At 43.2% G+C, this 12261-nt stretch overlaps 1 pseudogene; it reads left to right on the top strand.

Annotated features, from left to right (window-relative positions):
• Positions 1–3515: 3515 nt before the first annotated feature.
• LOC135242658 (uncharacterized) lies at positions 3516–11289 on the top strand (annotated as a pseudogene).
• Positions 11290–12261: the final 972 nt, after the last annotated feature.

The raw sequence follows: 12261 nt of genomic DNA, 5'->3' as shown, positions 1-12261 counted from the left end.
AACGTTATCCATATCTGTCTGCTACACTATTTCAAATGCAGTTTTTATCTTTTTTATGTCTAGATGAGTTTTCTTCCGTATCAGTGAAAGGGACAGAGTTGTGACACATTCACATCAGACAGGTATGATTTTAGCAGAGAGTAAGAATTGATGAAGTGACAGAAAGAAATTACATAGTTTTCGGCTGCCTAGTGGTATAGGCGGTACCGACTACAACAAGACTATTCATCATAAATCCATAACGTATAAAATGATATCCGACAAACACGCCTCAATTTTGTATTGTAAATTCCTGCTTCTCTGTCGATGAGTTTTGCATTGTATTGAGCTTGTAAGCCAAATTGCCTCCAGGGGGCGTCTGGTTCGTGGCGTCACAGCCCAATGTTAAAATCCTATTGACTTTTTAAAAATCACTGATTGTAAAATATCTATAGCGATTAAAAATAAAAGATTTCTCACGTTTTTTTGGGACCGTCATTCGTTTCGCAAGGCTTCGGTGTAACAGACTTTCAGTCTGCTCACAGCACTTAGAAAGGAATACACATATTGTGAGAATCAGAATCACAGTGCACTTAGACAAGACAGGTGCAGTAGGCAAGAGATAGACTATTTCTAATAAATAGTTTTATTAAAACATAGTAAGTAGTAAACATATTGTCGGTAATTTATCGAAAACCATGCTGGCTAGCTATATTGTTGTTGTATTGTGATGAAAATATATATGACTTATTAGTAACAAATCTGTTATTTCCAGTAATTTGAAATTGAAATACGATATCGAAGTGACACTAGAAGTAGAAGGGCGCAAGCATGTTCCATCTGAGTCGTGACGATATAAGCGTACGTTGGGAGCGCAGTACCGGTTTGTGTAGTTCCTAAGTGTACGAAACGTACACAACGTTATACCTTGTACTTGCCATGGGTCAATTGTGCTGCTGATATTATATTTTATGAGTCATATATGTCATGAGTACCGCATACCAATAGCTAACTGGTTCCCAACTTGTAACTAAAAATATTGCTTATTCAAAATTTCTCCATTCATTTTCCCATTGACAACTTTGTGGGAAAACGTGGGGAGTGGCTTGGTGACGTTTTCACTTACAAGCTCTATTACAAGACCGACATTTACAAGCACCAATCTTGTCCTAAGACATCAGGAGGTGTAAACAAACGAGAGTTACCTGAGTAGTGATAGGTTCATTTGCATGTCGATCAGACTGTTTGACGAATCAGAGCAGAGTCTTAGCTTTCAAACGAGGCCTGAACTATCCTTCTTAGATTTCGTGAAATAAACATTACACCAAGGAAAGTATAAAGCGATTCGTGTTTTTTTAAATATTTATTTTTATATTATGTGTGTACCATGAATATTTACTCACATATTTCATAGGTTTTGACATTGAGCCTTGATGGTACACATGTGCCCTTCAAATCAAGCCATCAACCATGTCTCTGCAGTGTGTTACTGCAAAGTTATAAGACTTTATATAAGAGTAGTGCAAAACAGGCGAAAATAGCCGTTTTTAAGCCATTGGAGATAGGTATAGAAAGGTATAGATAGATAGAAAGGTTAAAGGCCCCCTCCTATGAAAAATTAACATTTCAAGCTACATTTCCACCAATTTGTTGGGTTACCTTTGACCTTCTCTGATTGGTTGCTGTGCTGTCACGTTGATATAAAGCACCTACGTAGCTTTCTGGAATGTGAAAGAATGGAAATGGATTAGCCACACCTGGCCATGTCCAGGTACAGGTAGTGGAAACGACCTATATGCTGTTGACGTTAATGCTGTGTGGACATGTGTGTGTATATAAGATGGGTAAGTTTGTGATACATTTGTCCTAGGAGCCCTAGCCACAGGTCAGCAGCAATGAAAGGGACAGAGACAGGGACAGACCCATGGCAGAAGATGTTGAGTCAGATGTAAAGCTATATCAACCACACCCCAAATTCAGTGAGGTTCAGAGACTGTCAAACAAGGTGTTGTCCTTTCAAGAGAGGTGGTTCGTTGATTTTCCGTGGCTGCATTATAGTCCCTCGGTAAATGTGGTTTTGTGCTTTCATTGTCACAAACCATTTTCAAAAAAGAAGTCACCCTTTGCTAAAAAAAAAAAGCAGACATCACTTTTATCAGTTTAGGCTTTAGGAACTGGAAGAAGGCTCTCGAGAAATTTTCATTCCATGGAAGTAGTAAGGCTCATTGCCACGCTGTTAGGGTGAGTGTACAGGAATCTAACTCTGTACACACACAGTTATCCAGTGGTTGGGGAAAACAACAGGAGGAGGCAAGGCATTGTCTTCTGAAAGTTGTTGCAACGGTGCAGTATTTGGCAAGACAAGGCCAAACCTTACGAGGTCATGATGGGGACAGTGGGAATCTGTACCAACTTTTGAGACTTAGGTCGGTGGATGATCCCATCCTTGCAAAATGGTTGACAGAGCATGGGCAAGATTTTTCTAGCCCCCAAGCACAGAACAAAATTCTTAACTTAATGGGCAATGCCATAATTCAAGACATAGCAAACACAATCAGGTCCCTTCCACTCCTTCAATTCTCGATCATAATAGATGGTACACAGGACATCTCTGGCAACGAACAAGAATCCATTTGTTTACGGTTTATTGACCATGACCTCGTACCACATGAACAATTCGTTGGTCTTTATGGAGTGTCTGAAACAACAGGGCAGAGCATCGCCAAAATTGCCATTGATGTGATGTTGATACTTAATCTACCACTTTCTGGATTGCGAGGGCACAGTTACGATGGAGTGTCCAATATGGCAGGAAAATATAATGGCGCACAGGCACTTCTAAGGAAGCAGCAACCACTAGCCCTCTATGTTCATTGCGGTGCGCACTGCATCAACTTGTTAACACAAGCAGCATGCTCAGCCTCTCCTCTGATTCGAGACTCTTTACATTGGGTCCACCAATTAGGTGTTCTGCTTGGGAGGTCAGGGAAGTTCAAAGTAATATTTGAAGGGATTGCCAGGTCAGTGTGGCTTTAACACCACATTGAAACCTTTGTGCGCAACCAGATGAACTGTACGGAAACCAGCAATCACATCTGTGCTGAATCAATATGAGGTGGTTTTAGCTAGCTTACAGGAAATGGCGACTTGTGCATCAAATACAGCCTCCACTGCGAATGGTCTGCTAGAGAGGTTCCGAAAATGGAAAACGGTGTTGGGACTTTTCCTTGCATCAGCAGTCATCGGAGAGCTTGAATGTCTGAACATATCGCTTCAAAAGAAAACGCAAACTATCTCAGGCATGCAGGCTGCTGTTGGTTGTGTCCGATTCTCTCTTCAAGAGAAAATAAATGAGGAAAGCTTCCAAACCTTGTTTGAGAAGACAACAGGCATGGTTGATTGATTACTTAAATATCGATCCCATTGAAATACTGCACTCCAGACAGCCACCCAGGCACCTTACTGGTATAGCAGATGCTCATATAGCCAAATCTCTAGTGGAACACTACAGAGCAGAGTATTATAAAGTTCTAGATATGGCTGACACACAGTTCAGAGATCGCTTTGACCAGGATGGTCTAGCCATCCTTGAGAAACTGGAAAATGCTCTCATCACTGGAGAGCTTAATGGTGCCATTATAGACCAATACCCAGAGCTTAACAGGGAGTGTCTTAAAGTACAGTTACCCATGTTCCAGATGAAGTACACATTCAGCTCCAGTGCAGAGGCAGCAGAGATACTTAGGGGGCTCCCTGTAGAACTTTGTGGTTTGTTTGATCAGGTTGAAGCTCAGGTCAGGCTGCTGTTGGTAGTACCCGTTTCCTCCTGTGATATTTTACACATTTGTTAATACACTGTACACAAATGTACATATCATAACCAGTATTAGTTGACAAAAGAAATGAATTTTTACTAACGTTTGAATAATAAAGAAAAGGGACAGCATTTAACGGGTGTAGATGTTATGGCTGTCCTCTTGTCCTGACTATGCATATGGCAGGTTAGCTTGCACAACACGTTTATATCAGACTATAACAGCAGTAGCTAAGAGCGTGGTAATAAATTGAGGCAAAACGTATTCTAATTTAAAGTAATAATCTCGAAGATTTTCATTAAAATAAATGTCTTTTAAGTCACTATCTATCACTGCATTGGTTAACACAATGGTGATTGAGCCTATTTTTATATTAATTTATACTATTATTATTATCATAATTCATGATTAAAAAACTTGGTGTCTGTGGCGACATTCCCGGGAAAAAATCACAAGCGGCGCACAGTTAGTGACGCGTTTTTCATCACCCATCAGTGTTTGGTCTGCCAGAGAGGGTAGGCGGAACTAACGCAACAGGCTCGCTCTTCAACTCACTTGTGTGTGAGCGGCGTACTGTTTTTTCCGGTGTCTGCATGTGTTACAATAACAGAGAAAGGGAGGGGAGGGGGCTTATGGAACCCTAAAACGTTTCTGTGTAACATGAGAGATCATATTATTTGTTGATGTAGATTTCGTATTACATTTAATGACAATGTAACTTTACTAAATTACATAGCTATTTGCACAGCTTACGCTAGCTACCGGACCATGTAAAGAAAGACAACATTAGTTTAGACAACTTTGCGCACAGTATCCATCTCTCATATCAGGTAACGTTGCGTTAGTTAGCTAGCTAATGTAATTAACACAATCTAATGTCGGCTAACAATTAGAAAAAAACGCTAGCTAACGCTACCGACCGGTACCGACCTCGCAAACCGTCTCTCGAATGCAGTGCTACCTTGTTGCAACGTTGCAGTGTAGCTAACTTAAGGCCAGTTCAGATCAATGATTCGCAACGAGACTGGGTGCAACATGCAAAATTCCAAGATGTCTGATTGTAAATGTTCTAAAACTGCACTTGGCGATTTGACAAGGACGTCTTTTAAAACCCCAGGGCAGGCAACGGCTCTGCTACTAGACAGTTCACACCGCTGCAATTTTCTCTGCAACATTCTAAAACCGTTTCACCTCGTTGCGAATCATTGATCTGATCTGAAAGTTATTTACATTGCCATCGAGTTCATCAATATATTGTAATGATCGGAATAAAGCCGGGGTATGTGGAGCAGAGCCGGGTCTGATTTCTGAAGACGTCATGCAGGAGAAAACTAAATAAAAGAATACGGCAGTATGGATTAGCATTGTTATTATTTTATTACACTTCCTCATATGTTCCTTCAGCCTTTATGCCCTTTTTGATGAAATCTCCTTTGTTTTTGTTTTATTCTTCTTGTTCTGATTGCTAATTCAACACCCAGCTCAGCTTTATTCTCGAACAGTTTAGCTAGCAAAACCAGAAACACCAGGAGTAACATTTTGCAAGGCAGTTGTTTCAAAAATACCACACAACAATCATTCACGAAAAAGACTGCTTATTGTGCACGAGATACATAATTGCACGAGCCACAGCGAACCCCGCAAATTCTTCTCTGCAGTGTAAAGATGTTCATACCGCGCAAAAGGTGGATAAAGAACGTTTGCAGAAATTGATCATCACTAATTCTACCCCAGGTTTGCTACGGCATTTTAAACCGGCTTGGCAGTGTGAAGACATCTTGAGTTAGCCTAATGTTAGACAACGAATGAGTATGTACATAATGTTACTTTTATAACAACCGTTTTTTATTCAGTAAATAGTAAGTGTTATAGTTGGCGTGCCAACTGGCTGACGTCACACAGGCGACACTGGTTGGATCCGGTTGGATCTATGGGAAGTGAGGTCCAAAAACACAGCTGCAATTACCGCTTCTCGCCATTGGCACCGCCATAGAGAACGAAACTGAAATCTTCGAGATTGTCACTTTAACCTCTGTTTATTATTTAATTGTTAAAACATGGTAAAAAGATGCCTTCGCAAATAACTGAGCGTCCAAGAGACATGTTAAGACCTGTCTGACATGTCCAATGTGTTCAGAAAGATTAGCGGAAAAAATCAAAATGTCATCCAAATACAGAAATACAAATTTTTCCAAAATCTCTCTGAGCACATCATTCACTAGCACCTGAAAAACAGCCGTCTTCCACTCATCTCCCTCACGTATATGCACTAAATTATAAGCATTACGGAGGAGTTTGGTGAAAACGGAGGCACCAAAACTGCTTTTGAACCCACCAGAGGGTTCAAAAGCAGAGTTCATGAGTGGCAGTGGGTAACGGTTCTTTATGGTGATGTTGTTCAACCCTCTATAATCAATGCAGAGTCTCAGCCCGCCATCTTTTTTCTCTACAAAAAAGAACCCAGCCCCAGCTGGCGATGTGGAGGGTCTAATAAAACCATTAACCAATGCCTCTTTGATGTATTCTTTCATAGCTGCGCTTTCAGGAGCTGATAATGAATACAGGGAACATCTAGGAGGTACTGTGCCAGGATACAAGTCAATGGCACAATCATACGGTCTGTGAGGTGGCAGGGTGGTAGCTCTTTGTTTACTAAACACCTCAGCAAGATCTGTGTAATCGGCCGGTACCTTAGACGGTAAGGGAAAATCGCACCCACCACACTAGTATTTTCCGAACTAGGGGGGAGAGTGAGGCATGGATTCAGATACTGTTTCTGGATCGGTGAACTCCCCTATGGACAAATCATCAAACGGAGGATCCCAGTCAAACAGTGAATCCCAAGCCAAACTCTCCTCCCTGTCCTCGGTTGGAGATGGTGCAATTTGGTTGGACGAAACCCCCACCTCTTCATCGTTGTGGGCTGAACTCATTTCGGTTCTCACACAATGAATGTTGGGAGTGGGTGAGGGTATTTACTGACAATGACAGATGCACTTGGGACCCCACTGAATGATCGTGTTTTTATTGTTGCCCCAGTAGTGGTTTATGTTTGATTAACCAAGAATGACCCAAGATGAGAGGGTAGGCTAGTGAATCAACCAGGAAGAGCCTGACTAGTTCAGAATGACTACCATAAGAAACACGCATGCAGACAAAATCAGTCATTTCCTTAACTAATCCGGTGCCCAACGGGCGACCGTCAAGAGCCATAATGTGGCGAGGCCGTGGCACAGGCATTTTAAGCTCTTTAGCCAAATTAGAATCCACGAAACAATCGACCGCTCCTGAATCCAAAAAAGCGTCAGTTTTAACTGATTGTTTATTCCACGACAATTAGACTGGTAAAAAGGTACAAAAGACTGATTTATTACGTCTCACTGGTGTCTTTCGTTCCACTAGCGAGACCCCGTTTCCCACAAGCTTAGGGCACTCAGCCTTAGAGTGTCCTTTCTGCCTGCAGTAACGACACCATGCTCCGCGCTGCTTAGGTTCATTCGCATCACGTAGGGAGGAGCTGTCAACCTGCATGGGTTCGTCCTTGCTCGGAGAGCCTCGTGAGGGAACGAGGGCTGCAGGCATACCCAGAAAATGGGAGACGTATGGCGTGGAACGGTTCTTTTTCTCATATCTCTCTCTCTCTCATTATTTTACTTGATTATCTATTCTAATGGCTGTTGTAACCAAGGCATCAAACGGTGCCGGTGGTTTGAGAGCAGCAAGTGCATCTCTCACTGAATCCGAAAGTGGTTTGGCAAATCAGACGCGACTGAACGGGAATCTAAAAGCTATCCACACATGGTGGAGTAACCACAAGGTCTCAAAAGACTAGAGGAAAGGGACAAGTAAACAAACAGAAAATTAAATACTCTTAAGGGAGAATATCCCAGGTATACTGGACTAAGAAGTCTACCCGTGAAAGGGTGATAAGAACTAAAGAACAAGGAGTATTCAAACTAGACAGAACAGAATAATACAGCCTACTCCTCTGGGCGGTAAGTCCTGCCGTGAAATACTAACGAAACTACCTAGTCAAATGGGCAAAACGAACAGAAAAAGGAGTATAATAAAGCTGTCTCATACAAAGAACTGAAAGTGTAAAGAAGGTGAAAACTAAATAAAACAGCCCTCGAAATGAGGATTGATAGGAAAAACACCCAAATTGTAGCACCGAGTAAGAGATTATTGTGCAATTATAGAAAATAATCCCAAATAATAGTCTCAGCCTTCAGTACAACAGAGATCTCTTCCAAAAATAGGAAGAAAGATTGTAACAGCACTGAAATGTTACAAACACACTCACAGAATACCGGCTTACGTGTAACCAAAGTTGACACAAAAGCACTGACTGCAGGCCAGCAATAGCTTAAATAGGAACTACCGCAGGTGATCCCAATTAGCCCAAACAGGGGAATTACAGCAGGTGAACCCAATTAGCTCAATTAGGGGAAAGAAGTGACAAGGATGCCCTCCAGTGGCCAAGGATAGCCACTACCACCCAGAACCATGACAATACAGACAGACAGCTGCTGCAGCCTATGTGCCTGCCATCAAATACAAGGGGACAGTGGGGAAAGTTGTAACATGCTCTCAATACTAAGACACTACATAAGCCCTGTCCGGACGGGATTAGTTTCACCAGGGGAGGTCAGGTAATGTTATTTTCACCAGGGTAATTCAGTAATTTTATTCACGTTCGTCACGCTGAATCAGCTGATGCTCAGCTGATTCATGTTCACCTATCACACTACATTCACATAACAGGGCAGTCTACTTAAACAGCCCCCTTCTACTCATTTGGCTGCTCTTCCTACATGCAGCTCAGCAGGTTGCGCTACAAATAGCTAATCCTTACCTGGCTTAAGTCTACAACGTCCATCGTTGACCAAGAAGAACATAGCTGGACAGAGGACACCACCACAGAAATGCACCCGCAGCCCGACGGTACGACCAGACACGTCCAGGATGAAAACTTCACCTCCGTTTGTAGGAGCTCTCGTCTGGCAAGTCAAAGCCCCTCTAACCGATGCGTGTCTAACTGGCCGGTGGATAAAATCCTGGAAGTCCTATTCCGACGTGGATTGCATCCTCCCCTTGGTGCCAGCCACAAAGGAAAGCCCCAGCTAAACGCAAAAACTGCGCCCGCGCCCCTGAGTTAACTGGCCACAGCCGCCGCCCCGCCAAAAGGGCTAGGACACAACTGCCGACCAATTTGAATAAGCAAAACGAAGACCCAGTCCTGGCTGCCCTGCACAACATTCAATCCTCCCTCTCCTAGATGGACGTTCAAATTAAAGTACTGGAAGCTTCCTCTTCTACCTTCGATCCCCACTCCGCTATCAACTTTCAAAAAAACAACAGACTCGACATCTCCCCGTGTGCCGTCAATGACGTCAGATACGCGCCCCCTCAATTCGTCACGGCACTGCGGAGCACGTTGGCAACTGCAGTTCTTGCGGCCCAGGCCAGGGTGCCCTTCATTCCCCCAGCAGCTGCCATATTTCCTCAGCTGCAAGCTTCCATTCTGGCAGGTAACGACATTAATTTAACTAAAATATTACTGTGCACAGAGCCTAGCGACAAATGCATAATAGACTGTGCGGACATTTCAGTGCTCCTCAAGGATAGTGACCCAAGGCTTACCAAAAGCCTGACTATGGCCGAATTTAATACAGCCTTCAGAGTGTACAGGGACACGTTATGCGAAATCAATCCCGAACGCAGGAAGGAACTGGATACTTATCTAGCTATTATTTCAGATTTAGCCATGTCGTACGAGGGGACTCTGTTTTATGAATATCATAAGTCCTTTTCCGCTAAAGTGGCAATGTACATCCAGCGTTTTAACCAGAGACTTGATTGGTCCGTGGTTGATTTGTCCTTAATCAGAAGGCATTTCACGGGGCATCACTCTCTCTCCTGCACGGTGTGTGGTTCATTTACCCACACTACCAGCTTCTGCCCCAAGGTGGTGTCCCCGCTCCAACCTGCTGGCCCTAACCTTAAACACGAGCCTAGCGGGGAAACCAAGGTGACGACCGCCCTTCATACGCCGCTGTGCTATAATTTCAACGAAGATTTCTGTGCATACCATAACTGTAAATATATACATGCTTGCAGCTACTGTGGAGACGGGTATCCCAAGTCCATGTGCCCCAGGCAAATTCGCCTTGTAACCAAGAAAAAACGTTAAAGGCATCTACGCCTGTTAATATCCCAGAGCTGGGGAAAGCTCTGAAGCAGCATCCCAACCGTTGTTTTGTCCATTATTTGATCGGTTTAATTCACGTTTTTTTTGCTGGTTTGTCTTTTCTCCCCAAAGTGTCCTGTGTTTGCCCTGATCTTCTGTCTGCTGTAAATGGACCGGAAATAGTAGACAAACTGCTCTCACGAGAGTCCGAGAAAGGTTACATGATTGGTCCATTCGATAGTTTGCCATTCCGCTTTTTCGTATAATTCCCATAGGCGTGGCCACAGGTAAACACTCCAGAAAAAAAAATTAATAATTGACTTGTCTGCCCCTTAGAACAACAACATCCCTTCTATTAATAGTCTCATTCCTCCGCGAAACATTTCACTATTTTATGATCACGCTATCGATTTTATCTCCTGGCTCGGTAAAGCCGACTTAACGGATGCTTTTAAAATCATACCTCTCCATCCTTCTCAGTGGCATTTATTCGGCGTAATACGGCGTCAAAAAATGTATTTTGCGGTTAGGCTCATCTTCGGTTATCGCAGCAGCCTGCATTATCGGAAGCACTTTGCTGGATACTCTTAAATAACTGTAAACTGCCTTTCGTTATACACCTACTAGACGATTTCCTAGTAGTAGATTTTCCCCATTCCCAGCCAGATCGCTGCATTACAGCATTAAAAGACACATTTGAGGAACTGGGCGTTCCTCTATCGGAAGAGAAAACTAAAGGCCCTTCAAAAGTTATCAAGTTTTTGGGCATTATCCTGGATAGTAACCTCATGCAGGCCTCCCTGCCATTGGAAAAACTGGTCCGCATTCGCAAAGCTATTAAATCTGTGGCGGACGCGGAATCTTTCAAAAAAGGAGGTGCTCTCATTATTGGGGCATTTTAATTTTGCAATGCGAATAATCCCTCAGGGACGTTCCTTTATATCCAGACTCCTCGACCTCTCAAAAACCGCTAATAACTTGCACGATCATATCACTCTGAACGCAGGTTGCAGATCCGACCTGTGATTTTGGTCAATGCTATGCGACAGTTGGAACGGCATCTCGTTCTTCTCTTCTCTAGAAATGTCAGCCACCCTTAAGTTTTTTACAGATGCAGCACTCTCCATTGGTTTTGGGGGATTCTACAATAATCAGTGGTTCGCAGATGTATGGCCCAAAGAGCTGCAATCGTTGACCTTAAATACCCACTCTACAGCACTGCTCGAATTATACCCCATCGTCATCGGCATGTATCCTTTGGGGAAGCCGCTGGCCAAGGAAACAAATTCTAGCTTATTGCGGTAATGAGGCAAAGGTAAAAATAATTAATAAAGGCCGTTCATTTGTTCCTTTTATTAACAGGCTAGTTTAGACGCCTCACTTGGATCTGTGTCACAAATAATTTCATGGTCCGCGCCGTCCATATACCCGGCCTCGATAATAGAATCGCTGACTTTTTGTCCCGGTTTAAATTCCAGGAATTCCGAATCCTGTGTCCAGATGCCGCAATTTCCAGCCTGCCTTGCCCAACCTTCGACCAAACGGTGCTAGACTAAATTCTGTCTTGCAGACATACTTGTTGTCTGCCTCCCAATACATGAGATCGGGACTGGCCAAATATGTATTAAAAATGTATGACTCTGCATGGTATTACTTCTCCTTCTGTGCCGCTTTTTCAGTAGCCATCTCGCCCATCAACACACCCTCGTCTGCGCCTTTATTTTGAATCGAGAAAAATGCAGCCTTCCTCCATTAAGACGCTCGTCGCTGGAATCCAATTCCATTTAAGATGTATGGATCCCTCGGCCGGGAGCCTGCTCGGGGATCCATCCGTTCGTCTGCTCTTCGATGGCCTGAAGAAGAGACGTCCCGAAAGGAAAGATAAACGTCTCCCCCTCACTATATCTTTAGTTCACAAACTGGTGTTGCACTTAAGACAAGGGTGTTTTAATCCTTACGTTGATTCACTTTTAGAGGTGGTATTTCTGACTGCCTTTTATGACTTTATTAGGTGTGGGGAATATACCACTTGTACTGAGATTTTCAATCCGTCCCTCAATCTCACATCCTCAAATTTATCCATGAGTTCACGGTATTTTATTATTCACCTCAAATGCTCCAAAACTGATAAAAATGCTAAAGGAACCCCCATCATTATTGCGCAAACTGGCACTGTTTTTTGTCCCTTCTCTTCCATGGCATGGTACCTGCAGTGGCACCCCCAAGTGAGCCCGGACGAGCCTCTCTTCACCACTGACAAAGGAAATGCTTTGACGA

The sequence above is a fragment of the Anguilla rostrata genome, chromosome 2, assembly GCF_018555375.3.
Source record: "Anguilla rostrata isolate EN2019 chromosome 2, ASM1855537v3, whole genome shotgun sequence".
NCBI classification, from domain to species: Eukaryota; Metazoa; Chordata; class Actinopteri; order Anguilliformes; family Anguillidae; genus Anguilla; species Anguilla rostrata.
The sequence above is the reverse complement of the archived record's forward strand: the minus strand, read 5'-3'. Positions and strand labels throughout refer to the sequence as shown.